The following is a 25,801-nucleotide window of genomic DNA, read 5'->3' on the forward strand; positions in this document are numbered from 1 at the left end:
TGCTACTTTTGTGTTCTGTTTGTCCATTACTCTGAGAAGATTAGCCTCGTGTAAATTATGTCCTAGTGATACACACTTTATTTTGATTATGTTGATGGGCTAAAGACTACTTGTAAATTATTTAACACAATAATTTCACTGTTTCTTGACATGTACTGTGCCTGATATATTCTGTTTGCCTCTCAGATTCACCCTGCACTTATGTCTCTGAAGCTTAACTTTTATAAGTCACATCACAGGACACCCATGAGCTCAGGCTCCTGAAAATAGGGAAATCTTTTCCAAAGACCCATGGGAGCAGATACTAGAACATTTATTTCCTTGCTTCCTTACTTTAAGTCTGCCTATGACCTTCAACCAAACGAAACTTTGCTTTCCAAGTTAGCCCTCTCTATTTCCTTTTGAGGTTCCAGAAATGTCCTCTCTTCAAGCTCATCAAAAAGGGCTAGGGGAGATAAAAACCACTCTTATCAGCTTGGGAGTCCTGCTTTCTCATGTAGTTTTCTTGTATCTTCCCTATTTTATATTTAGTTCCTTTATTAAACTCTCCTTCAATTATCTTAATTTTAACTTGCTGTCTGTTTCCAGCTGAGACCATGACTGATAAACATACTAAGTACAAGTCTTTGAAACTTAATATTTTAATTATCCATAAAGATAGCTCCAGGAATAAAAACATCAAAAAGATAAATACCCAGCATTCCTTTTAGGAGAGCCTTATAAAGTTGTTTAGTAACAAAATTATAAAACACATTCTAAACCTCATCAAGACTATACATTCTCTATCTCCCTAAATGCAAATGTGTCTAATTAAACATTTATATTTATAGCTACACTGTAATTATATTACCCATAACTGTATTTGCTGATTTAACAAGATATACTATACCCCGCCAGCATATTAAAAACAGTTTCAAATTAATAAAATAATTGTATTTTTCTAGTTGAATAGTGTATAGAAATACCTGTAAAATATATTTTCTGTAAGTGATATTATACTTTGAGCAATAATAAAAATCTATTAAACAAATACAGATTCAGGCATGTGGAATATTACTTCTAAATTAAAATAAAAAGAAACATAACTTCATTCTACACTGGGGTTTTTAAGGTCACATAAGTTTATCTCAGTTTAATTAGAATTTGAGATCCAATTTCAGGGTATGTTTGGCAGGTTTAAAATCATATTTGGAGAAACAATAAAATGAACATTTGAGAAATATTTTGAGATAATCATCTTAAAAGTGTGTAAAATAGATACAAGATTAAGTTACTGACAACTGTATAAGTGATGCTATTTTACTTAAAATAACTAAGGATATGGGGTGCCTGGATGGCTCAGTCAGTTAAGCGCCTTCCTTCACCTCAGGTCATGATCTTGCAGCCCATGAGTTCAAGCCCCGTGTCAGGCTCTGTGTTGACAGCTTGGAACCTGCTTGGGATTCTCTCTCTCCTCTCTCTCCTTTCTCCTCTCTCCTCTCTCTGCCCCTACCCTGTTTGTGCTTTCTCTCAAAATAAATAAACTTCAAATAAAATAAAATAAAAACTAAGGATAGGGGCATCTGGGTGGCTCAGTTGGTTAAGCAAGTGAGTCTTGATTTCAGCTCAGGTCATGATCTCATGGTTCCTGAGACGAGCCCCAGGTTGGACTTGGAGTGACAATGCAGAGCCTGCTTGGGATTTTCTCTACCCACCACCCCCGCCCCCTGTCTGTCCCTCCCCTGCTCACTCATGCATGCTCTCTCAAAATAAAATGAACTTTAAGTAAATAAGTAAATAAATAAATAAAATAACTAAGGATAAGCTGACTGAGTTCTAAGGACAAATTAAAGTAACAGAGACAGGTAGGGAATCAAAAATTACAATGTGGGCTTAAACAATGTCTGAAAATAAACTGTAAGAATAATGATAATTATTAAGACTGTTAATCATATACAAGACTTAGCTAGTATAAAACTTGAGAAGGATACATGCCCAGTGGAGTTCAGAAAACTGATCACCACTTTGTGTACTCTAAATTTTCTTGGGCATTTCTTGTATTTTATTTCACCAATTATAGATTTCGGGACTGGGCAACATATGCTTAAATTTTACAGGCAAAAAAAAAAAAAAATAGGTACTGTTTGAAAAGTACCAAGATATTAAAGTTTCAACTCACATTCTCACTTATCATTAATTATTTTTTTCTGGCATGCTTCACCATGGATTCCCACTTCCATTTTGGCAGCGTCTATGGTAGACCTGCAATTACAGCTATTGAAAAGCATGTGTAACTCTATTCTAAGGTGGAAGGTTCCTTATGGGAAGCACCTAACTCAATTATCTTTGCTTGGTCCCAGTATGCAACACATGGTTTGTACAGAGAAAGCAGTCAAGAAATTGTTAAATTGAAACATCATGTTGCTAAAAGAGTGAAAATCATCATAAAATAAAGATATCAAATCTATTATTTTTGGAATATATCCCCTTTCATTTAATATTCCCTGTCACTTGCCAGAAATAAAACTGATCTACTAGTAGATGAGAGAGAATAGTGGGTTTAAAATACAATGATAGATGGTAATCCTTCCTCAACTACTATATAATTTAAAAAATGTAGATAAACCACAATATTTGATTTGCTGAGATGACGTTTCTTTACTTACAAAATTAAGGAATCCAGAATTAGACTGGGACTGAATATTTGTAAAATGTTTGCTTGATAGTATTAAGGTAATATATTTTAATGAATGCAAATCAATTCATAACATTTTAATTCTAATATATGCATTTGAGGTCATATTTTACAGGTTTGTGATAATTTTATGAACTATATATTTGCATGTTTAGCATATATTACATGATATTGTTGACTTGTTGCTAAAGTAAAATCCTGATAAAAAAATAATAAAACATAAATCTGATTACATTGCATGAAAGGATATGTGTATTTAAAGATTGGATATATATATATATATATATAATAATTAAAAATGAATTGTTTTAACTTGTTTAATGTAATCTGTTTTAACATAATTCATTTTCAATAGATGATCTAGAAGTACTTCCAATACTGATTCCTGATATCAAGTATTGTGCCTTTACCTAGATAACTTATGCATACATTAAAAAACTGGTTTCTTCACAAAGACTGTGTGTTCAACATGAGCATTAAATATCAAGTTTTTTTAAAAAACCCTAAAAAACTGTATATTTAAAATCTAGTTCACCTTATTCACCACCACTTCTAATACAAATATACATTGCTTTCACTAACCACTTGGTAATATCCCAAATTGAAACGAGACAAACAATTATTACATATTCTATATATTATCTATTATGCATTCTTCTTTTAGTGTTTGCCTTCTAGAACAGACAGGAACCATGACTATAACTCACACTTTATAGTCTAAGATCATCAACTGGAACTCTAATTGTTCTTACCACCAGAACTTAGGTTTTCTCTGTCTGAAGAGACTTATCATCTCTGAGTAAAATAACAACAGAATGAATTTAGGGGGTGGGGGTGGTCAAGAGTCAGTTTTTATTTTTAGTTTACCAGGTAGGTGTACTCTATGTTTGATGAGACAGTTAATAAACACTGTTCTTACCCTCTTCATATCTGTTTCCATCATATTAGAAAAAGAGGGATCTCAAAATATTGTGGAAAGCTATAAAATTACTTCCTCAACATTCTTGAAGAAAACTAATATTTAAATTTTTAAGCCTGCTAATAATACATTTGTCTTAGGCTCTTTGGGCTGCTATAACAAAATGCCATAGATTGGGTAGCTTTATAAATAACATAAGTTAATTTCTTACAGTTCTGGAGGCTGGGAAGTCCAAGATCAAGGCATTGGCAGATTTGGTGCCTGGTGAGAGCCTACTTCCTGGTTCATAGGCAGTTGTCTTCTCTCTGTACCTTCACATGGTGCAAGAGGCAAGGGAGCTCTCTGAAGTTTCTTTTTTAAGGGCACTAATCTCATTCATGAAGGGTCCATCCTAATGAACTAATCACATCCCAAAGGTTCCGATACCATCACATTGGGAGTTATGATTTGACAGAGTAATTTGGAGGGAACACAAACATTCAGTCTATAGCAATATTTTAATAAGAACCACAGCACATTTTGGAGGAAAAACTTCTTTGATTAAGTATCATAAATCATTTTTGTGGAAAACAAAGAATGGCTTCAAAAAGTGATCCTTTACTTCTACAGTGAACACTGGACTTCCTGCTGAAGAGCCCCTTGACTTTCTCCATTTGTGTGCATCAGTGAGCAATTTTAAATGAGATAAAATCTAGTCCATATAACAATATCGCACTGAGTTCAAAGACCTATCAAGGCTGGGTGGAATTCAAGTGCCAGTGTCTAATAAGAGGATGGGATATCAAACTAGCAGGTGAACTGCAGCCAAAGAGTTAATTGCCTGGGCACTGGTAGAATTGATGCTGGATTACTCCAAAGAGTCTACAGAATACAGGAAAGACATAAGGAACAGAACACTAGTTCACTTGTTAGAAAAATAATCTTTTTATGGTTTGCACAATTTAAACTCCCCTATAATGGGAATTCTTTTTTTTTTAATATAGGTATCATAAAATACTTTCAAATGTTCACTGGCATCTTCAGAACTCTTTTAAAACTATTTTTGGTTCACTAAATGTGAAGTAGATAAATCAGAACATAGAGTGCATGGGTCAAAACACATTTCTTGAACTATAAAAATGGGATTCTAACCAAAAGTATTAAACATCAAAGACCATTATTCTGTATTCATAGAGTGATTCAACAGATAATATAGTTATATTATACAATATCTATGAAGAACTAGTGAGATGATGCTTTATTCTTAGGTATCTAAAATAGAGTCATGGCTAATTTACAGTGCCATATTTCTTATAAATATGGAAAAAAAATTAACAGATCATGTAATGTTGTTTAATCACCGTTCTGTATTCTATAAAAGTGCAAATTCATTAAGTAGATATTGGATATTTTCCCTTCACTGCTAATACATATCATCATTTACATTAATTCCTCAGGGATATTATCAAGTAGTTGTTTGGAAGGCATCTTCAATTTTTTGAAAGTATTATGCTTAAAATAACCCAACAATTAAAAGAGCCTGAAACTCACTTGAATACCAAAAGGTTCAGACTTAATTCTCTCCAATGTGTGGAAATTGTGAATTTAATTTAGTTAAACCACTGAACTGCATGATTTTCTTTTTCTAAAATGATGGGTACCTTTAGTTGAACTGGACAAATATCCATAAAATTCAAAATTATAAAATTATTTACCTATTATTTATAGATTTTTCATGAAAAAAAGTAAATGCATGTAAATTCATTAAGATGTAGGAGATTCCTTCCTGTTATGGGTTTAATAGGGGTTTGGGGGAATTCTGAACTTACAGCAGAGCACAAATAAAGATATTCAACACTTTGAGATGTCTTCTACTTAAGTTTACTATGTATCTAAATTAGTCTCATAAGTGCATGTTTTTTTTCATAAGTATCTACAGGGCCTCTCACACCCCACAGCCAGAAGAGGACTTCCCTGGACACTCAAAGCTTCCTGGCCTCTTTCACTCATTAAATCAAACCCCATAGGCTTCTCTAGTGGAAGCAGATTCTTTTCAAATATATCAGCTTAACAATGCCCTTAAACTTAAACTTCCTCACTTATTCCTTACAAAAATCTAGCACTTCAAGAGAAGCTACTAGTATTTGTCTTTTATAGAGCCTTACCTCTTCTGATGTCCATATCTACAGAACTCGTCTCAGACTATCTTTTTTAAATAAATTCTTTTTAATGTTTATTTATTTTTGAGAGAGAGACAGAGCAAGAATAGGGGACGGACAGAGAGATTGGGAGAAAGAATTTGAAGCAGGCTCCAGGCTCTGAGCTGTCAGCACAGAGCCTGACGTGGGGCTCGAACCCATGGAGTGGACTGGGAGATCATGGCCTGAGCCGAAGTCTGACGTTTAACCGACTGAGCCACTCAGACACCCCTCAGACTGTACTTCACCTCTTCCAATACATTCTGCTTGATGTTACTGTGGACACTCCAAGAACACTACTGGGCACTTAATGATTTCTTGCAAACCACAAGCACTAAATGCTTTTTCTTTGGAAAAAGGCTCCAAAGAGCTTTGTTGGCAACTTCACAGAGAGTAAATCATCTGGACTGTCAAATCTGTTGAACAAGTTCCTCAGGTCATTCACAGACACTAAGAAACAGCAAGTTACCCCCGTTTCAACTCTTCTCACTCTGGCCCATGGCTTCTCTGCTGTTGCTGAGGTGCAAGCTTCAGCAGGTAATGCTCGTGATCACACACATACCAGACACCCAGCTCCTTCCCTCTCCCTGTGTGTTATGCCTTGCTCTAGGAACCAGCCTCCTTTGAAGGAGCCAAGTAACCATATGGAGGAGAATACAGCTGATGCCTCAAGAATAACTTTGCGAAAAGAAGATATACATCTGGATGTCTTCTTTAGAGAAGTGTCTATTCATGTCTTTTGTCCATTTCTTCACTGGATTGTTTTTCGGATGTGGAATTTGGTGAGCTCTTTATAGATTTTGGATACTAGCCCTTTGTCTGATATGTCATTTGCAAATAACTTTTCCCATTCCGTCGGTTGGCTTTTAGTTTTGTTGATTGTTTCCTTTGCAGTGCAGAAGCTTTTTTACCTTCTTGAGGTCCCAATAGTTCATTTTTGCTTTTAATTCCCTTGCCTTTGGAGATGTGTCCGGTAAGAAATTGCTGCAGCTGAGGTCAGAGAGGTTTTTTCCTGCTTTATCCTCTAGGGGTTGATGGTTTCCTGTCTCACATTCAGGTCCTTTATCCATTTTGAGTTTATTTTTGTGAATGGTGTAAGAAAGTGGTCTAGTTTCATTCTTCTGCATGTTGCTGTCCAGTTCTCCCAGCACCATTTGTTAAAGAGACTGTCTTTTTTCCATTGGATGTTCTTTCCTGCTTTGTCAAAGATTAGTTGGTCATACTTTTGTGGTACAATTCTGGAGTCTCTATTTTATTTCATTGGTTTATGTGTCTGTTTTTATGCCAATACCATGTTGTCTTGGTTATTACAGCTTTGTAGTAGAGGCTAAAGTCTGGGATTGTGATGCCTCCCACTTTGGTCTTCGTCTTCAATATTACTTTGGCTATTTGGGGTCTTTTGTGGTTCCAAACAAACTTTAGGATTGCTTATTCTAGCTTTGAGAAGAATGCTGGTGCAATTTTGATTGGGACTGCATTGAATGTGTAGGTTGCTTTGGGTATTATGGACATTTTAACAATATTTATTCTTCCAATCCATGAGCAAATAGATCTACCCTATGACCCAGCAATAGCACTGCTAGGAATTTACCCAAGGGATACAGGAGTACTGAGGCATAGGGGCACTTGTACCCCAATGTTTATAGCAGCACTTTCAACAATAATCAAATTATGGAAAGAGCCTAAATGTCCATCAACTGATGAATGGACAAAGAAATTGTGGTTTATATACACAATGGAATACTACGTGCCAATGAGAAAGAATGAAATATGGCCTTTTGTAGCAATGTGGATGGAACTGGAAAGTGTTATACTAAGTGAAATAAGTCATATAGAGAAAGACAGATACCATATGTTTTCACTCTTATGTGGATCCTGAGAAACTTAACAGAAGACCATGTGGAGGGGAAGGAAAAAAAAAAGTTAGAGAGGGAGGGAGCCAAACCATAAGAGACTCTTAAAAACTGAGAATAAACTGATGGTTGATGGGGGTGGGAGGGAGGGGAAAGTGGGGGATGGGCATTGAGGAGGGCACCTGTTGGGATGAGCATTGGGTGTTGTATGGAAACAATTTGACAATAGATTTCATGTTAAAAAATAAAAATAAAAATAAAGAAGATATACAAATGATAGTCTTTTCTCTCCTTTGTCCAACTATTTATAAAATGAAGAAATTTCCTTTGCCTCTATCAAGACTTCTTATGAGATCAACCACCAGTTAACCTGTTCTAAAACTGTGACCAGCTGAATAATGCACTCCCTTAAATAGCTGCTATTTTTCTTCTCTGCTTCACCCTAAAGGTATCTTCTCTCCTACTTCCCTGGTATTGTGCTCCCTACTGAAGTATTAGCACCCAAGTTTTGGCATGGGCTGAAAAATGCACCCAACCAGTAAGTTATTTTTTTTAAATACATCAGTAATTTATTTATAGATTAAATAATATATACTACTACTTTCAGTGAAAAGTATAAAATATACATAAATATTATGTGTTATTGAGAATCCAATCTCTTTCTGTTCTCTCACCCAAGGTTCTCTCATCCTCAAGGTTTAGTTTCAATACATCATGTCCTAGTGTGTATATTATAGCTTACGATATCACTTGTACATTTCAGCTAATGGAAAGGAAATGAGTGGGAAAGAATTAACACAACTATTCTCATAAACATGAATGAGACGTTACATACATACCTTTCTCTCATATCCCATAACCGGCACTTAGTCATAATGCTTTACTTATCCGCAAGACAAATTTGAAAATACAGTCTTCCAATGCATATACTGTCAACTTATCTCTGAAAGGGCACCAAGAATACACAATGGGGAAAAGATAGTCTATTCAATAAATGTTATTGGAAAAACTGGTTATCTCCACATGAGAAACAAAGCAAGGAAGGAAGGGAGGGAAAGGAGGGAGAGAGAGAAGGAAGGGAAAGAAATTGGACCCTTATCTTACACCATACACAAAAACCAACTCAAAATGGATTAGAGATTTAAATGTAAGATTTGAGCTGTAAAACTCCTACAAGAAAACATACAGAGAAAGCTCTTTGATACTGGTCTTGGCACAGTTTTTAGGATATGATACCATAAGTAGAGGAAACCAAAGTAAGTAAGTAGGACTACATCAGATTAAAAAGCTTCTGCACAACTACTGGTGGAAATGTAAACTGGTACAGCCACTATGGAAAACAGTATGAAGTTTCCTCAAAAAGTTAGAATAGAAATACCATATAGTCCAATAATTCTAATACTGGGTATTTATGTAAAGAAAACAAAAACACTATTTTGAAAAGATATATGCACCTCTATGTCTATTGCAGCATTATACTACATCCAAGATATAGAAGCAGTCTAAGTGTCCACTGATAGACAAATGGATAATGAGAACTTGCTATACACACACAAACACACACACACACACACACACACACACACACATACACACAAGGGAATATTGCACAGCTATAAAAAAGGATGCAATCTTGCCATTTGTGACAACATGGATGGATCTAGAGGGTGTTATGCTAAGTAATATAAATCAGACCCAAAAAGATAAATACCATATGATTTCATTCATATGTGGAACCTAAAAAAACCCAGAATAAATAAATAAACAAACAAACAAGCAAAAGGCAAAATCAGAATTACAAATACAGAGAACAGACTGATGATTGCCAGGAGATGGGTGGGTGGGCAAAATGGATGAAGGGGAATAGGAGATACAAGCTTCCAGTTATGGAATGAATAAGTCACAGGAATAAAAGGCATAACATAAGGAATATAGTCAATGATATTGTAAGAACTTTTTGGTAACAGATGATAGCTACACTTGTAGGAAGCATAGCATAACATGTATAGAAACTGAATCACAACGTTGTACACCTGCAACTAATGTAATATTGTGTTTTAGCTATGTTCAATATTAAAATTAAAAAGCACAGCAAAGAAAATAATCAACAAAATGAAAGACAACCTACAGAACGAAAGAAAATATTTGCAAATAATGCTTCATATAAAGGGTTAAATTGAAGATATATTAAAAACTCATGTAACTCAATAACAAAAAATAACCCAAATAAAAAATTCACAAAGTATCTGAAACATTTTTCTGAAAAAAGCATATAAATAGCCAACACATATATGCAAAGGTACTCAGGGAAATGTAAATCAAAACTACAATGAGATATCCCCTCATACTGTTAGAATCGCTATTATTGAAAAACCAAAAGATACTAAGCATTGGTGAGGATGTGGAGAAAACAGAACCAACCTTACATGTTAGTGGGAATGTATGCATTAGTGCGAATGTAAACTGGTACCACCATTATGGAAAACATTAGGGAGATTTTTCAAAAAATTAATAATAGAACTACCATATGATCCAGCAATCCTACCTCCGGATGTTTATTCAAAGGAATTAAAGTCAAGATCTTGAAGAGACACGTGCTCTCCTATGTTTATTACAGCATTATTCACAATAGGCAAGACATATACAGTATGTATATATATATATACATATATATGTATATACACATACACATATGTATGTATATACACATACGATGGAATATTATCCACCCTTAAAAAATGAAGGAAATCCTACCATTTGTGACCATATGGATGGTCCTGGAGGACATCATTCTAACTGTAATAACCTACGCAAAAAAAGGCAAATGCTGTATGATCTCATTTATCTGTGGAATCTAAAATAGTTATAGTCATAGAAGCAAAGAGTAGAATGGTAATTATCAGGGTTTGGGGAGTGGGAGAAATGGAGACATGGTCAAAGAATAAAAATATCAGTTCTGTAAAATGAGTAAGTTCTGGAAATCTATTGCACATAGCATAGTGACTTTAGATAATAATACTGTACCATATACTTGAAATTTGCTGAAAGTATATCCTATGTATTCTCGCCACACTCACATACAAGACACACACACACACACACACACACACACACACACAGAGTAACTATGCGAGATAACAGATTTGCTAACTAGCTTGATTGTGGGGATTATTTCAGAATGTATATGTATATCAAATCATTAATGTGTATACTTTAAATACGTACAATAAAAAAAGAAAATGTACCTTTAGCTGAGAGGAGACATGCCCAACTGAAATGTGTAAATCCTTTTAATAGTGAAAGAAAGTGAAATTACTGTAAAGAGATAAAGTACCTCTGCCATAGTCTCCACCAACCACCCTTATACCCATACACATATTTTCCCTAGGGAGTCCATCCAAAGTCCTACCAAATAATGGTGTCCAGGTCAGAGTCCAAGATTTCTGGACCTTCTGATCAGTCTGGATGTGGTTTCTTGTGGTCTGATTACCTAAAAACAAGCAAACAAAAAATGATAAACACAATAATTAATTCCAATGATTATTATACAGAATGAATAACACACAACAGTGAATGGTCGCAAACAGTTACAGAATCTCGCCAAGCAGTTACTGTGAAAACTGCCTGCTTTGACAGTGGTTAGGTTTCCTTAGTGAACACATCTGCCACAATCTTGTTCTGCTCTTTGCAAGGAATGTCTTTGCCCATTGTTTTCCAAACCATTTGCCTTTGCTCTCAGAACTTTAATTTTATAAAACAGTTTGGAAAAAACATCTACATAATAAGAGTACCATTGAAATGTAGAATGCATTAAATAATTAAGTTATTCTGAATGAGAAAGAGAAAAAAAGGTCATTAGGGAAACCCTGGTTTTTCAAAATTCTTTCGAAAGCACTATAAAACAAAGTAGAATTAAAATTGCTTTAAGTTAATTCCCTTTAGAGAAGTTATCCAAATTTGTTTCTGTATTTCAGTTTTAAGCTTTCTCCTGCCCCAAATCAGGCATTATCAACCCCATTTAGAGATTATACAATGATCAATAGTGTCTCTCTATATTAGAAAACTCAATTTAGAAAAAATTGCGTAAAATTCCTATACAAATAGCAAAAATATATAAAAAAACATACAATGAAAATTTTAAAACCTAACTGAAACACATAAAAAGCCATAAATTAGTTGGCAGATATTTTTAGGAAGCAGAAATAGCAATGAAGCAATGGAGATATCAAATTTCTCCAAATTAAACCATGTTCAATCAAAATCATAAAAGATTTTCTATGGGCTGGTTCAATGACGTTTTTTAAAATTCATCTTGAAACAAAAATTCTAGAAGTATCTAAAGCAAACATATTTGGGGGCGCCTGGGTGGCGCAGTCGGTTAAGCGTCCGACTTCAGCCAGGTCACGATCTCGTAGTCTGTGAGTTCGAGCCCCGCGTCGGGCTCTGGGCTGATGGCTCAGAGCCTGGAGCCTGTTTCCGATTCTGTGTCTCCTTCTCTCTCTGCCCCTCCCCCGTTCATGCTCTGTCTCTCTCTGTCCCAAAAATAAATAAACGTTGAAAAAAAAAATTTAAAAAAAAAAAAAATAAAAAATAAAGCAAACATATTTGAAGACATTTTTGAAAAATATGGAAATAAATATCTCTGCAGTTAAGAAGGCCATAAAATGTACAAAGGAGGTTGAAGACTTAAAAGAACAGATCTTAGTTGCAGAACATTAGGCTAACAAGGATGGGTGATTAATCAATTTTTTTTTCTGGACACATGGAAAATAATTAGTCATCTGTGATTTAGCAGAAAATGCATAAACACCAGATGTTTCTATCCTGCTGTATGTACACCATACAAATGGCGTTCTTTATTGAAATACCTTAAATAGAATTAAACTTAAAGAATTTAATAGGGTGATTTCATCTTTACATTAAAAATTAAAAAAATCCTGCCATAACGGTAGCATTTTGAATTAATATGAACAGATCAATTCACTGTTTTACACCATTAAGTTTTGAAAAGACTATTATCAGTTAATTCTTACTTAATTCTATTTTTATTATATCTTTAATATATCTTATATTTAAGGTGCTTCGATGAGATAACACGAAGAGCCCTGAGAATAAAAATATGTAGATTATAGATTTGTCTGAAAGCAAATTCAATGGCTTCTAATCAAAAATAACTTTTTGAGTTTACAATGTCATATATTTAAGATCTATATATCCTATTATAGACAAATCAATTAAATGGCATTAGTATGATATGTTCAAATATGATTTTCAAAGTATACATCACCTCTTAGGAATTTGGTTTATAATGATGGTATATCACTGTCACTATCACCATTAATGCTTTGAGGCACATATCTTACTTTCTAAAGTCCAAAAGCAACTCATTGCTAAATAGTAAGTATCACAATCTGCTCTATATTACTAATATACTTACATATTTTATTCTTTTTATTATCCTTTGAATAATTGATATATGCAAAAGTATACACAACACACAAGTAATTAATTGTTAAAGTAAAAAAAAATGAACACTTGTGAACACATCACTTAATACAAAAACAAAATATTATCAAATACAATATGCTTCTTAGCTTTGCTTGTTTTCAAGCTTCATAATAATTGCATATGCAGTATGCAGTGTTTTGGGACTTACGTCTTTACAAGCTCCATTATTTTTTCATGATTCATATGTTACTGTATAGTGGGGTAGACAGTAACATTATTATATGTTTACTTATTTTTTCACATACACTTAAAGACTTTCTTTTTTGACATAAAATGGACATACATTACACTGGACATATTTAAACTATATAATTTGATAAGCTTCAATGTATGGACACAATCCTGGAACAATCATCTCATTGTGATAGAACAGGAATGACTCTCAGACGGCTGATCCAAGAACCATGGAGAACAATGGACTGTAGAGTCACTCCTTGGAGAAAAATTGGAGCTTAAATCAAGAAACATTCCCCAACCTAAGAGTAGTAGAACCTGGCAGCCTTAATGCAGGTGGATTTTATAACTACTACAGACTAGTGCTATATATTTCCAACTCTCTCCCCTGTGGATGGCAGTGTGTCTAAGAGCTAAATCATAAAACTACTGTCCATTATTTGTGTGGAAAGCAGAAAACTTATCTTTTAATTTTATAGGTCCCCTGATAAGTAAGAGTAACTTCCAAGGAGACCCATTTGGACCTGATATGATAGTCAAGTCTTTGAGCCTGATACCATGATTGGATGATTCATCTGAGTACCTTAAAAGATAATAAATTTTTAAATTTCTTTCATATTACATTTGGGAGACGAATAATTAACGTCAAAGAACTGACTACGGTACATTGAGTGGCATTAATGGCCCCAGTTGCTATCTCCCCACATCCTTGTCCTTTGTCCTCTAATTCTGTAGTCTTTCCCAAATGTTTTCACTTGGTTTTCTATGCTTGTTGTGAGTATATAGTCAGAAAACCTACTGGAAGGAGCTAGACTTCTGAAGGAAGGTATTCTCCCTAGCAAAGCCAAGCTATCCTGGCTGAGAATATCTTAGCCATCCAGCCCTAAATTCAACACTCTGGCAGACTTTAAATGATCTAATACACAACATACAAAAAGAAAACACTCAAATTTAAAAAAAAAATGCAGAAAAACATTTTCATAAACTTAGGATAAGAAAAGAATAGGGGCGCCTGGGTGGCGCAGTCGGTTGAGCGTCCGACTTCAGCCAGGTCACGATCTCGCGGTCCGTGAGTTCGAGCCCCGCGTCGGGCTCTGGGCTGATGGCTCGGAGCCTGGAGCCTGTTTCTGATTCTGTGTCTCCCTCTCTCTCTGCCCCTCCCCCGTTCATGCTCTGTCTCTCTCTGTCCCAAAAATAAATAAATGTTGAAAAAAAAAATTAAAAAAAAAAAAAAGAAAAGAATGTTTGAACAGGTTATAATTTATGCTAATCATAAAAGAAGTAATAAATTGGACAGTATTAGAATTTAAAACTTTTGTTCATCACAGAACACTATTAAGGTAGTGGAAAAGCAAGCCACAGCCTGGGAGAAGGTGTTTGCCTGGGAGAAGGTATTTCAATTTCTTCAGTTATCAATAAAATGCAACAAAAATTAAAAGCACAAAAAATATCACCAGAAAGACTAAAACCAAAAAAATAAAAATTAGTCAATACTGTTTTGATAAGGATCTGGAGCAACTTTTATAATGGTTGGTGGGATAATAAATGTTTTGGAAAACTGCTTTTCATTAGTTATGTAAACTGATCATAGTATACTCCATGACACAGAGATTCCTCTTCCTAGACATACATAAAATGTTTTAACAATGTTTCTCATAAAAAGTCTAATATGTACATAATAGAAATGTCTATCAACAAATGATGAATATTTTTATATTATCCATAAAGCAAAACACAGCACTGAAAATTACGAGGCTACTAATGCATACACCAACATGATGAATCTCACAGACATTTTTTGAATGAAACAAAGCTGATACAAAGTAATGTAGATTGCACGATTCCACTTATGTAAATAGAAAAATTATGTGTGTGTGTATATATATATATACATATATATATATATATACGTTTATGTATGTTATATAATAGAAAAAAATTTAATCCCCAATAATAGAAATCACAAGGGTGGACCTTTAGCAATAATAACTCTGAGGCAGTGATAACTTTGAGGGATCATAAAAGGAATTTATAATTTTTGGCAAATCTTTAAACAGATGGCAGCTGTAGAGGTTCAGTTAAATTTGTGAAAATTTACTGAAATCCACACTACTGGTTTCTGGGTTTCTGCATGGCTCTGTATGTTGTACCTGAATAAAACGGAATATAAATAGCCCCATTAATACCTGTGCATTTACTATCTAAGAGAACTCAGGCAATTTATTAAAGTGTTCATTGAAAATCAGTTTCTTCATCTCTAAAAAGTAAACAAGAACATCTATTTCACAGTACTGCTAAAAAGATGAAGTGGATAACCCATAAAAGCACTTATTCTGATTCCCTATGAAAATACAGATGTTTATAATAGTAAAATAAAATGTTATACATTCTTATTGAGTGACATTTATTTTCTTATTTTCTTCCATATTAAAATGTGAAATATATGAAATTCAATTTAATAGGGACATTAGTGCTTACAAATAACTCTTCAAGAAAACATAATCATATATTCTTGGATGCACATTTTATCCTGTATCCTTATGAGCAAGGAAGGCCTGAGACTCTCATCCGTTGTTCCACAGTGTGTATGAAAGCACATTAAGAACTGCTGAGCAAAAGTGTTACATAGACTATTCCTGTTAAATTTACTGACCCTAAAGCTATCTGTCCTGAATTGAAATGCTCAGAATTGTCAGTATGTAGTTTATGTGATAATGAATGATGTACCATATAAACTAAACCAAATAGATAGAGTAAGTGGTCCCAAATTCATCAAACGGTACCCTTCTTTCTTCCAGTTTTGGGGCATAATAAAATCTGCTTAGCTACTGAAAAGATCGATTAACCAGATGTGTTTTGAATCTCAGACCCTCAAATGTGACTGCAGAAAATGAACTATATTAATTCAAAATTTAATGTGTTGTTATGACACATATATTCTAATGTCCTTAAATTATTAGTAAATATTTAGGATATTAAAAATATATAAAGAATAACTTTTAAAAATCACCTGTGTAGGTACCATCTAGTTTAAGATGTAAAACATTATCAATAGAGCCAAAGATGTGTTATGGCTCTCACCTACTGTATCCCCCTTTATTTCTACACAGAGATAATCTCTTAAGTACTTTTGTTGATTAGCATTCACATGCAACATTTTTACATTCAGTAATTATATATAGATGACATATATATTATATATTTAATGACATTTACTGAGCTGAAAGCATAAGTTGTTTATTTTTGCTTTTTGCTAGTTTTGAAATATAACTGATTACAGCTATATTATCAGAGTACTGCTGTGGTCACAGCTCATCCATTATGACTACTTATTTTTGCATTTTTATTATACTTTAAATATTCTGAAAGTATGTGTTTATATTTTTTACCTAAGACTTTATATTTTTCATTTGGATTGGAGTAGTTGTTTTCTATATTTATTATTAATTTCTTATTTACTGTATTATTTCACTGTATTCAGCAGTTTAAGGTGTATATTATTTCTATGACAAATATATAAGGGTCCTTTGTATATAATATAGAATAATTTTAATATTTGTCTCTATAGGCAATTGAAAAAGAATAATTTTAGTTTTCACCATTTAAAATTAAATATATCTCAATCAATTATATCTAACTGTGCTGTTGCAACTAGGTAACAAAATGAGCCTGCTCAACACAAGAAAATGAGAGAGAAGTGTCAAAAGCAAAACTGAAAGTTTTTCCCCAAACTATTTTCCCACTAAGACTCTATTCACCCATATCAGTTCAAAAAGCCTTAGTTCCTCTAAGGGTTTCTAATACTGGTTATGACAGTTCTAAATCCATACTTTTCTCTTTTTCAGGACTGATTTTGGTGGAAGAAACCAGCAACCTGAGATAAGTCACGATGTTGGCATTTCTGACTTTTTTCACTATTAGATTTTCAAATATTGAACCATCCTTGTAATTACTGAATGAAACCAACTTTGTCAAGACTGAGTTTTTAATGCATTGATGGATTTAATTTCATGATAATTTACTTGAAGTTTTGCACCTAGATTCATAGAGAAGACTGGCACACAGCTTTCCCTGCCCCTTCCCCTTTTCCTCTGCATGCTTATGTTGTACAATGCTTCAAAAATGATCATACACTTCCTTTTCTCCATTTTGAGGAAAAGCTTTAGAAAGTGGATATTTTTTCTCTTTTTAAATTGTTTAATTTATTAATATATGTATTGATTTTTTTACCAGTAATTTTTGTGGCTACTGATAAATTCAGAGTTCTAGTTATGTTTAAATAATTTTAAATAATAATTTTCTAGAATATTACTTATTACACTGAGGTTTTCAAATGTATTATCATTAATTATTCAAAACATTGTTCAAAAGATTTTATGATATTTTAAACTCCTTCATCTACAGATAAATCTTTAAAATTATTTCTAGTACTGTTTGCACTCCTCATTTCTCATCTTGACCATTGAGACTTAAACTTTCTGTTTGGTAGTATTCCCAGAGGTATTTTTAAAATTTAATCTCTACCATTTGTGTATGTGTTTTGGACTGGATTTTCTACCAAATCCTGGCTTAATTCAATTTCCAAACTTCTACATTCTATGGGCATTTTTCTCTTGCTTGTTTCCAAAATTCTTGAGCTAAATGATTTTCTAACCTATTTTTAAACTTTCTTTACATTTCAATAAATGTAATTATGATATAAACATTCATTTAATTGCCAGTCTAGCTCCATCTCACATGCTATAATATTTTAAAATTTAATTATAGTTTCATAATTTTATTGATTTTAAAAATTTAGTAATTTAAACTGTGATTTTATCTATAAATTTATGAAATATCTGGACTACATTTATTCTTTCATTTCTAATTTTTGTATCATATTCACACAATGGGATTTGCATGATTCTCTTTCTGTGGAATAATGAATTTTTGCAATATTCTAAAAATGCTTTAAAAGTATAGCTCTTTACTTGATAGCATTCCTATTTGTGCATAATCCTGTAAGCAGTCTTATGAAGTATGTTGTTACTAAATTTTGTCTTTACTATTCTGGCCTGTTTGAGCTTTTATCAGAAATTTTTCTTTTCTTTTCTTTTTTTTTTTTCAAAATACCCCAGTAAATTTCTTTATGTGATTATTCCATTTACTTGCTTTTATACAGGTTGATATTATGTGCTACATGTCAAGTTAACTTAGAATAATACTTAAGGAGCCTGGAATTAAACTGCATGGGTTCAGAGCATGACCACTGCTCTCTAGTTGTGTGATCTTCAGCAGGTTACTTAAACTCTCTATCCCTCAGTTTTCTCATGCATAAAAGGAGTTTAAAAAGAATATCTAAAGTTTGTTAAGTGGATTACACAAATGTAATGGGATTAAATACTGCCTGGAATACAATAGGTGCTGTATTCAAGCTTAACCTATGTTGTGTTATTATACATATATACACACATAAATATGTATGTGTATATGATATGTATTTTGTATGCATACATGAAAGTTCCTGATTTTTTATATTTTTGATAAATTATTTCTTTTTTCATTATTTAACACTTATTCTCTATTAATTTTTCAGCTTTGCTGAAATATAATTAATACATAAAATTTTAATATATTTAACATATACTACATGATGATCTAATATACTTCTACATTGTGAAAGGATTCCTACCATTGAATTAATCAACACATTCATCACCTCATATATTTACCTTTTTCCTCTTTTTGATGAGAAGAATTATATTCTATTCTAATATCAAATTTCAATTACACAAAACAGTATTATCAACTATAGCCACCATGTTATACATGAGATCCTCAGATCTTATTCATCTTATAACTAAAAATGTGTACCCTTTCACCAACCTATCCCTATTTCTCTCATCCTTGAGTCCCTGGCAATCTCCATACTACTATATATATACATATCAGTTCATATTCTTTTTTTAGTTCCACAAGTGATATCATGCAGTGTGTTTTTCTCTGAATTATTTCCTTTACAAAATGCTCTCAAGTTTCATCCATGTTGTCAAAAATAGCAGAATGTCCTTTTTTTTTTAAGGCCAAGTAATATTCTACTGTGTGTGTACAGTGTGTATTTTCTTTTCTTTAAAGTTTACTTATTTATTTTGAGAGACAGAGACAGAGACAGAGAAAGTTGGGGAGGGCCAGAGAGAGAGGGAGACATAGAAATCCCAAGCAGGCTCTGCATCCGCAAAGCCTGATGAGGGTCTCAAACTAACAAACCATGAGATCATGACCTGCAGAAATTAGACACTTAACCAACCCAGGTGCCCCCACCATTTTCTTTACCCATTCATCTGCCAACACACACTTTGGATGTTTCCATACAATTACTGGCTATTATGGATAATACTGCAATGAACACAAGAGTACAGATATCTCTTTGAGATAGTGATTTCTTTTCTAAGGATATATACCCAGAAGTGGAACTGCTGAATCACATGATAGCTTTATTTTTAATTTCCTGAGGAACCTTCATAACTGTTCCCAAGTGGGGTATTGAAGTGTTTTACTCTTGTATGCTATTTCTCCCTTCAGATCTGTTATGTTTGCTGTACATATTAGAACTCTGATGTTGACTGCAAAAATATTTACCATGATTATATTCTCTTCATGAATTGACCTCTTTATCATTATATATTGACCTTGTCTTTTTTTACAGTTTTTGGCTTAAAGTCTATTTTGTCTATGTATAACTACCCCTTCTTTCTTTGCATTTCTATTTGTATGGAATATCTTTTTCCATATCCTCATTTTCAGTCTCTCTTTCTTCTTTTATTTTTAAGTTTATTATTTATCTTGATAGAAAGAGAGCATGAGCAAGGAGGGGCAGAGAGAGGGAGAGAGAAAATCCCAAGCGGGTTTCATGCTGTGAGTGCAGAGCCCGACTCAGGACTCAGACTCACGAACCGTGTGACCATGACCTGAGTTGAAATCCAGAGTCAGACTCTTAACTGACTGGGCCACCAAGCACCCTCAGTCTCTGTTTCTTCTTAAGGTTGAAGTGAGTCTTTTTAGGTAATATACCATTCAGTCTTGTCTTTCTATCTATTCATCCCCTCAACGTCTTTTAATTGAACAATGTAGTAGGGCCTTTGATATTTCCACTTAAAATAATTATTGATGGGCATGGACTTACAATTGCCATTTTCTTAATTGTTTTCTGGATTTTTTGTAATTCTTTTTTGCTTTTTTCCCTCTCTTACTCTCTTCCTTTGTGATTTGATGATTTTCTATAGTGGTACACTTTGATTCCTTTCTCTTTACCTTTTGTGTATCTACTACAGGATTTTGCTTTATGGTTATCATGAGGCTTACATAAAACATCTTATAGTTATAAGTCTATTTTAAGCTAATAACAACTTGCTTTAGATACACCAAAAGCTCTACATTTTTACACCTCACTCCAAATTTTATGTTTCGATGGCACAATTTACGTCTTTTTATACCATTTATCCATTAACAGTATTGGATATAATTAATATCCATTAGAGTTACATTCTTATCACTAGTGTCTTTTAACCTTTATACTAGTTATAAGTGATTTATCCACCACCATTATAATATTAGAATACTCTGACTTTAACAAGTTACTTCCAAAGAGATGCTGGTGACTTCATTTTATTGTTGGAGTGAACTGGAGGGAGAAGGCAAGAAATGCCCAGGAGCTCCCCTAGGCTCTGGGGAGCATTACAGCTAGTCCCTAGATACATGCTAATTAGAAGAGGGACCTTCAGGCAGCACCTTGTAGAGCATGCAGTTAGTTTCTTCCAGGGAAAGACTGAGAGGTGAGTGTTTTTGCCTACCCCCTCATCACTGAACCCAGGGTTATAGCCACAGGGAGTGCTCCCACACCACTTGAGAATTACTTCTTTGTTTGCTATAGTGCTATAGAACCCTTGCACACAAATCTCACAGGCTTTCAGAACTAGGTGTTTTGCTCCTCAGGGGGAAACTGGCAGTTAGGGGTTCCTCCTGAGTGTATAAAGCAATAAGGGGAATGAGATTTATGGTGGGAATGCCTCTCAGCCTTTCCTACATGTTCAGCGTGGGTATTTTCTCATTTTCCCTATGCATAGTAGTTACTCAGTTAGCTCCTAGATTTCTCTTAGAGGAAACTGCCCTGTGTGTAGCCATATATTTGGTGTGTCCATGGGAAGAGGGAAGTTCAGGAGTCTCCTATGTCACCATCTTGGTCCCTCAAACATCTCTGTTAATTTTAGTTCATATTAATATTCATTCACTTGGTTTTATTTTAGATATTATTGGCCTGATATTTGCTTTTCCATCCTTTATTTTATAGTATTTTTATTGGAACGATGAATCATAGTATATATGCTTCTAAGGAATGAAAGAATGAGCAAAGAGAAAGAATGAGGTTAATGGATAAGCATCTATGACCTAGTTTGGAAGAACATGCTTATCACAAAAGGGAATTTTGCTAAAAGTGACATGTTTGGATTAGTCATTTTGGAGGTAAAATAAGGTGATGAAATGTTCTCATTGGTAACAACATGAATGAGTGATTAAAACTGAAGAAGTAATTCTTAGTAAGGAAACTGATGAACTGAGAGTCCATTATTTTGAACACATAAGCCTTGTAGAGAATTTAAACTTCTTAGGGCTACCACAATAAAGTACCAGAGACTGGGTACTTTAAACAACACAAATATATTTTCTCACAGTTCTAGAAGCTAGAAGTCTGAGACAAAGTGTCAGCAGTCTGAGGCTGTGAGGGAAATTCCTACTCCATGCCTATCTCCCAGGTTCTAATAATTTGGTAGCAATTTTGGAAGTGGTTGGCTTGCAGAGTCATCACCTCGATCTCTGCTTTCATGTTCACATGTTTTTCCTCATGTGCATGTCTGTGTCTAAAATTTCTCTTTTTATAAAGATACCATTCATATTTGATTAGAGGCCAACTCTTCGCCAGTAAGAAGACCTCATCTTAACTGATTACACTTGCAATGGTACTATTTCCATATAAGAACACATTCTGAGGTACTTGAGGTTCAGACTTCAACATATAAATTTTGGTAACACACAGTTCAATCTATAACATAGATGATTTTCTATAATGATCATGGCAGAGACTATAGTACAGAGGAAGTCCATAAACAAGGACAAAGTATTTAATAAATGAGGGAGAGTAAATAAGAAAATATATTTGGATAATTCAATAGGGGAAACAGCAATGGAAGGAAGATAATGGTATACATGCATGTCATTATGCTCAATGCATCAAGTTGTTTATGTTTCTTTGTTTTTATAAAGTTCATAATAGAGCAAGGGAAAGCAAGTGGGATATATTATTGTGTTATTATTTGGAAAATACTGCCATTGTTTCCAATGACAGATAAGCTGAAGACAATGAAGAGTAACTAGAAAAGCAAGACAAAAAGTCTTGAAAGGCACTGGGAATACAACAAGGTAGGAAGTTCTTAAGAATCAAGAAAAAAATCTAAATAAAATAATAATAAAATTGAAATACATAAACAATTGTATATCAATATGGTACAGCCACTCCCTAAGGAATGTGGTGAAAACCTCAAGACAAGGGAAGGCAACCTGGCTATGTGCATGTGTGCAACATTCTTCACAACTGTAACATAGGCCGCCTATTCTGACTGTATGTTACCATATATGGGAGACAAAGGAACAAAAATTGTACAAAAGTCAACCCACCCACCCCCTCTGCCACACACACACACACACACACACACACACACACACACAAACCGTGCTCAGGGCTCAGTGTTTTGGGGTCTTAGCCCACTAAGCCCATGCTGTCACGAATAAAGCTGCTTCCTGAAAAGAAAATCTTTGATGTCCCAACTCTGTGTGTGACTGGCTGCTACATCAAGACTTACACAAATACACAGTAATTAAGACAGTGTTGCAATGGCACAAGGGTTGACGTACTGTTAAATGAAAGAAACTAGAATTCAGAAATAGATGACCTTTAAAAAAGAATCTATTAATTTAACAAAGTTTTTTAAGACTTTATTAAAGTTTATATATTTTGAGAGAAAGAGAGAGAATGTGAGCAGTAGAGGGGCAAGTGAGAGAGAGACAGAGAGAGAGGGAAAGAGAATCTCAGGCCAACTCTGCGCTATCAGCCCAGAGCCGGATGCGGGGCTCAATCCCCGAACTGTGAGATCATGACCTGAGATGAAATCAAGAGTCAGATGCTTAACTGACTGAGACACCCATGTGCTCCAACAAAAAGTTTAATTTAAAAAGTCAGACAACATTTAAAGAGTGGAAAACCAGCTAAGAAGATATTTTTATTACATACACTTGACATGCATAAATCCTATAAAAGAGCGACTCCAGTTTTGAATGCACATCCAAGAAAAAGCATACATGTGTCCTTTGAAAGTCATATACAATAATATTCAGAGGAGCAATAATAATAATACATCAAATATTTATTTATAATAATACATCAAATATCAAACAAGAATAGAATGAATATATACATTGAGATCTGGTAATACAATGGATTATTCCATAGGAGTGGAATGAACAATTTACTGTTATACACAGCACTAATGATAAATCTCACAAATGTAACATTAAACACAAGCAGTTGGCTTTAAAAGAACACTGTTGCCTCTAAGAAGATGGATGGAAGTAGTAACTGGATATGGGCCTGATAGGGGCTCTGACTTGATACTATTCAATCTCTTGGCCAGGGAGATGGCTAAATGGATGTTCACTTTGTAGTGATACACTGAGCTAAACACTTATGACCCATGTACTCTCCTGTAAGTATGTTACAGTTCAAATTAAGTTTATTTTTAAAAGTTAAACACAGATGAACTACATCATCCAAGTTTATCCTATTAATGGAAACTCAACCCAGAATAGCAAAACCATTTCATGTGTCATGTAAATTCCAATGAATTGGTTTTGACACCTTCACTGATATATTCACAAAAACTATAAGGATGAAATCTAGACTTAAACAAGAATGTCCAGAGTACTTAGTGTTTTGCAGTGGCAAAGGAGATTTGAGAATCAGTGTGTCTGTGGTAAATAATACGTCATATTTTAACTAGTTCTTTTTTCTTAATTCTTTACAGGAAACTTATTTTTGATGGCCATATAGGATGTTAGAAGGGCCTGTATTGTAATTTTTGATTCACTGTCTGCTTTTCTCCTTGACAGGGAAGAAGAGAATGTGTCTTACTCATTGTGATGTTGCAATGTCTTGGCAATGTCCAGGTTTAGCATACAGTCTTGAATAAAATTTTAATATCATGGCATTTACCTTGGAAAATTCTTTACCAAGTTCTATGTGTTTTTTGAATTATATGCTGATAATTTTAAAAAATCACATTAGTTAAGCCAAGTTAACATGGTTGACATAATTCTAGTATGAGTATAGAAATAGTCTCCCTAACTAGTATTGGTTTCTATCATCCTTTGTTAATATTTTAGTTTCAGTGTGAACTCATATAAAAATTACCCATACTAATCAAATTTTCTTCACATCCTGCATGTGCCACTCCTGACAAGTAAAAATGATCAAGAATCTGAGAAAACTCACTAAAGTCTTCTAAAGATCCTATAGACAAGCCTCTAAAGAATTCTTGAATAAGCAAGCATCTCATTAATAATCTTACCAATTTATTTATTGGTTAGTTCATTAAGTTTATGCATGAGCAGTCCTGCTGTTCCTGCAAACCATTTACAAAAGTTCTTCTAACGAAGCACTTCAAATTAGTAAGGCATTCATCAATTAAAAAAAAACTCCACCACTTTCTATAGATTGACATGAACTCTGAATGCCTTACCTAGCCACAAAATTTTGTAAATTTAAGTCCAAGTAAATGAAATATTTTTTTTTGCCTCTCCAGTATTCATTATTATCACTTATCCTACAATAGTTGATGTGTGCCTGCTCTATAACATGCATTATACTACAATGAATATATATAAGCACACTGCTATTAATCAATTATTGTGATTGCATAAAAATAATGTTATTGATAAGAATTAAATATTAACGTGTGTTTAATATGCCTAAGCCATCATGTTTTGTTTTACATTTAAATTTTACATCTTCATATTGTAGATGAAGTAACTGAGGCTCACCTAATGTAGTAACTTCATCAACCTTATGCAACAAGAAAGTGGCAGAGCTGGAATCTGATTGCAGATCCATTCATCCCGTACATTCATTCACAGTTACCACTGTCTAGTAGCAATACCACCACTATTAGTACTATTTTTCCACCAAATTCACTGAATAATAAAATGCAACTATTATAATACACGTATGTACAACTTTTTCACAGTGTTAATACTTTTCCTGATTGTGATCACCTCTTGAATGGTTAATGTAACTGAAGAAAGATAAGCTATTTCCACATTCATTTAGCGTATATGAAGAGACTCCTTGTTAAAGCTCAGTGGTTGTTCGGACACAAGATAAGGATGAATACCTTTGTTCAAAAATAACTCC

Source organism: Lynx canadensis, chromosome F2 (genome assembly GCF_007474595.2).
Source record: "Lynx canadensis isolate LIC74 chromosome F2, mLynCan4.pri.v2, whole genome shotgun sequence".
NCBI classification, from domain to species: Eukaryota; Metazoa; Chordata; class Mammalia; order Carnivora; family Felidae; genus Lynx; species Lynx canadensis.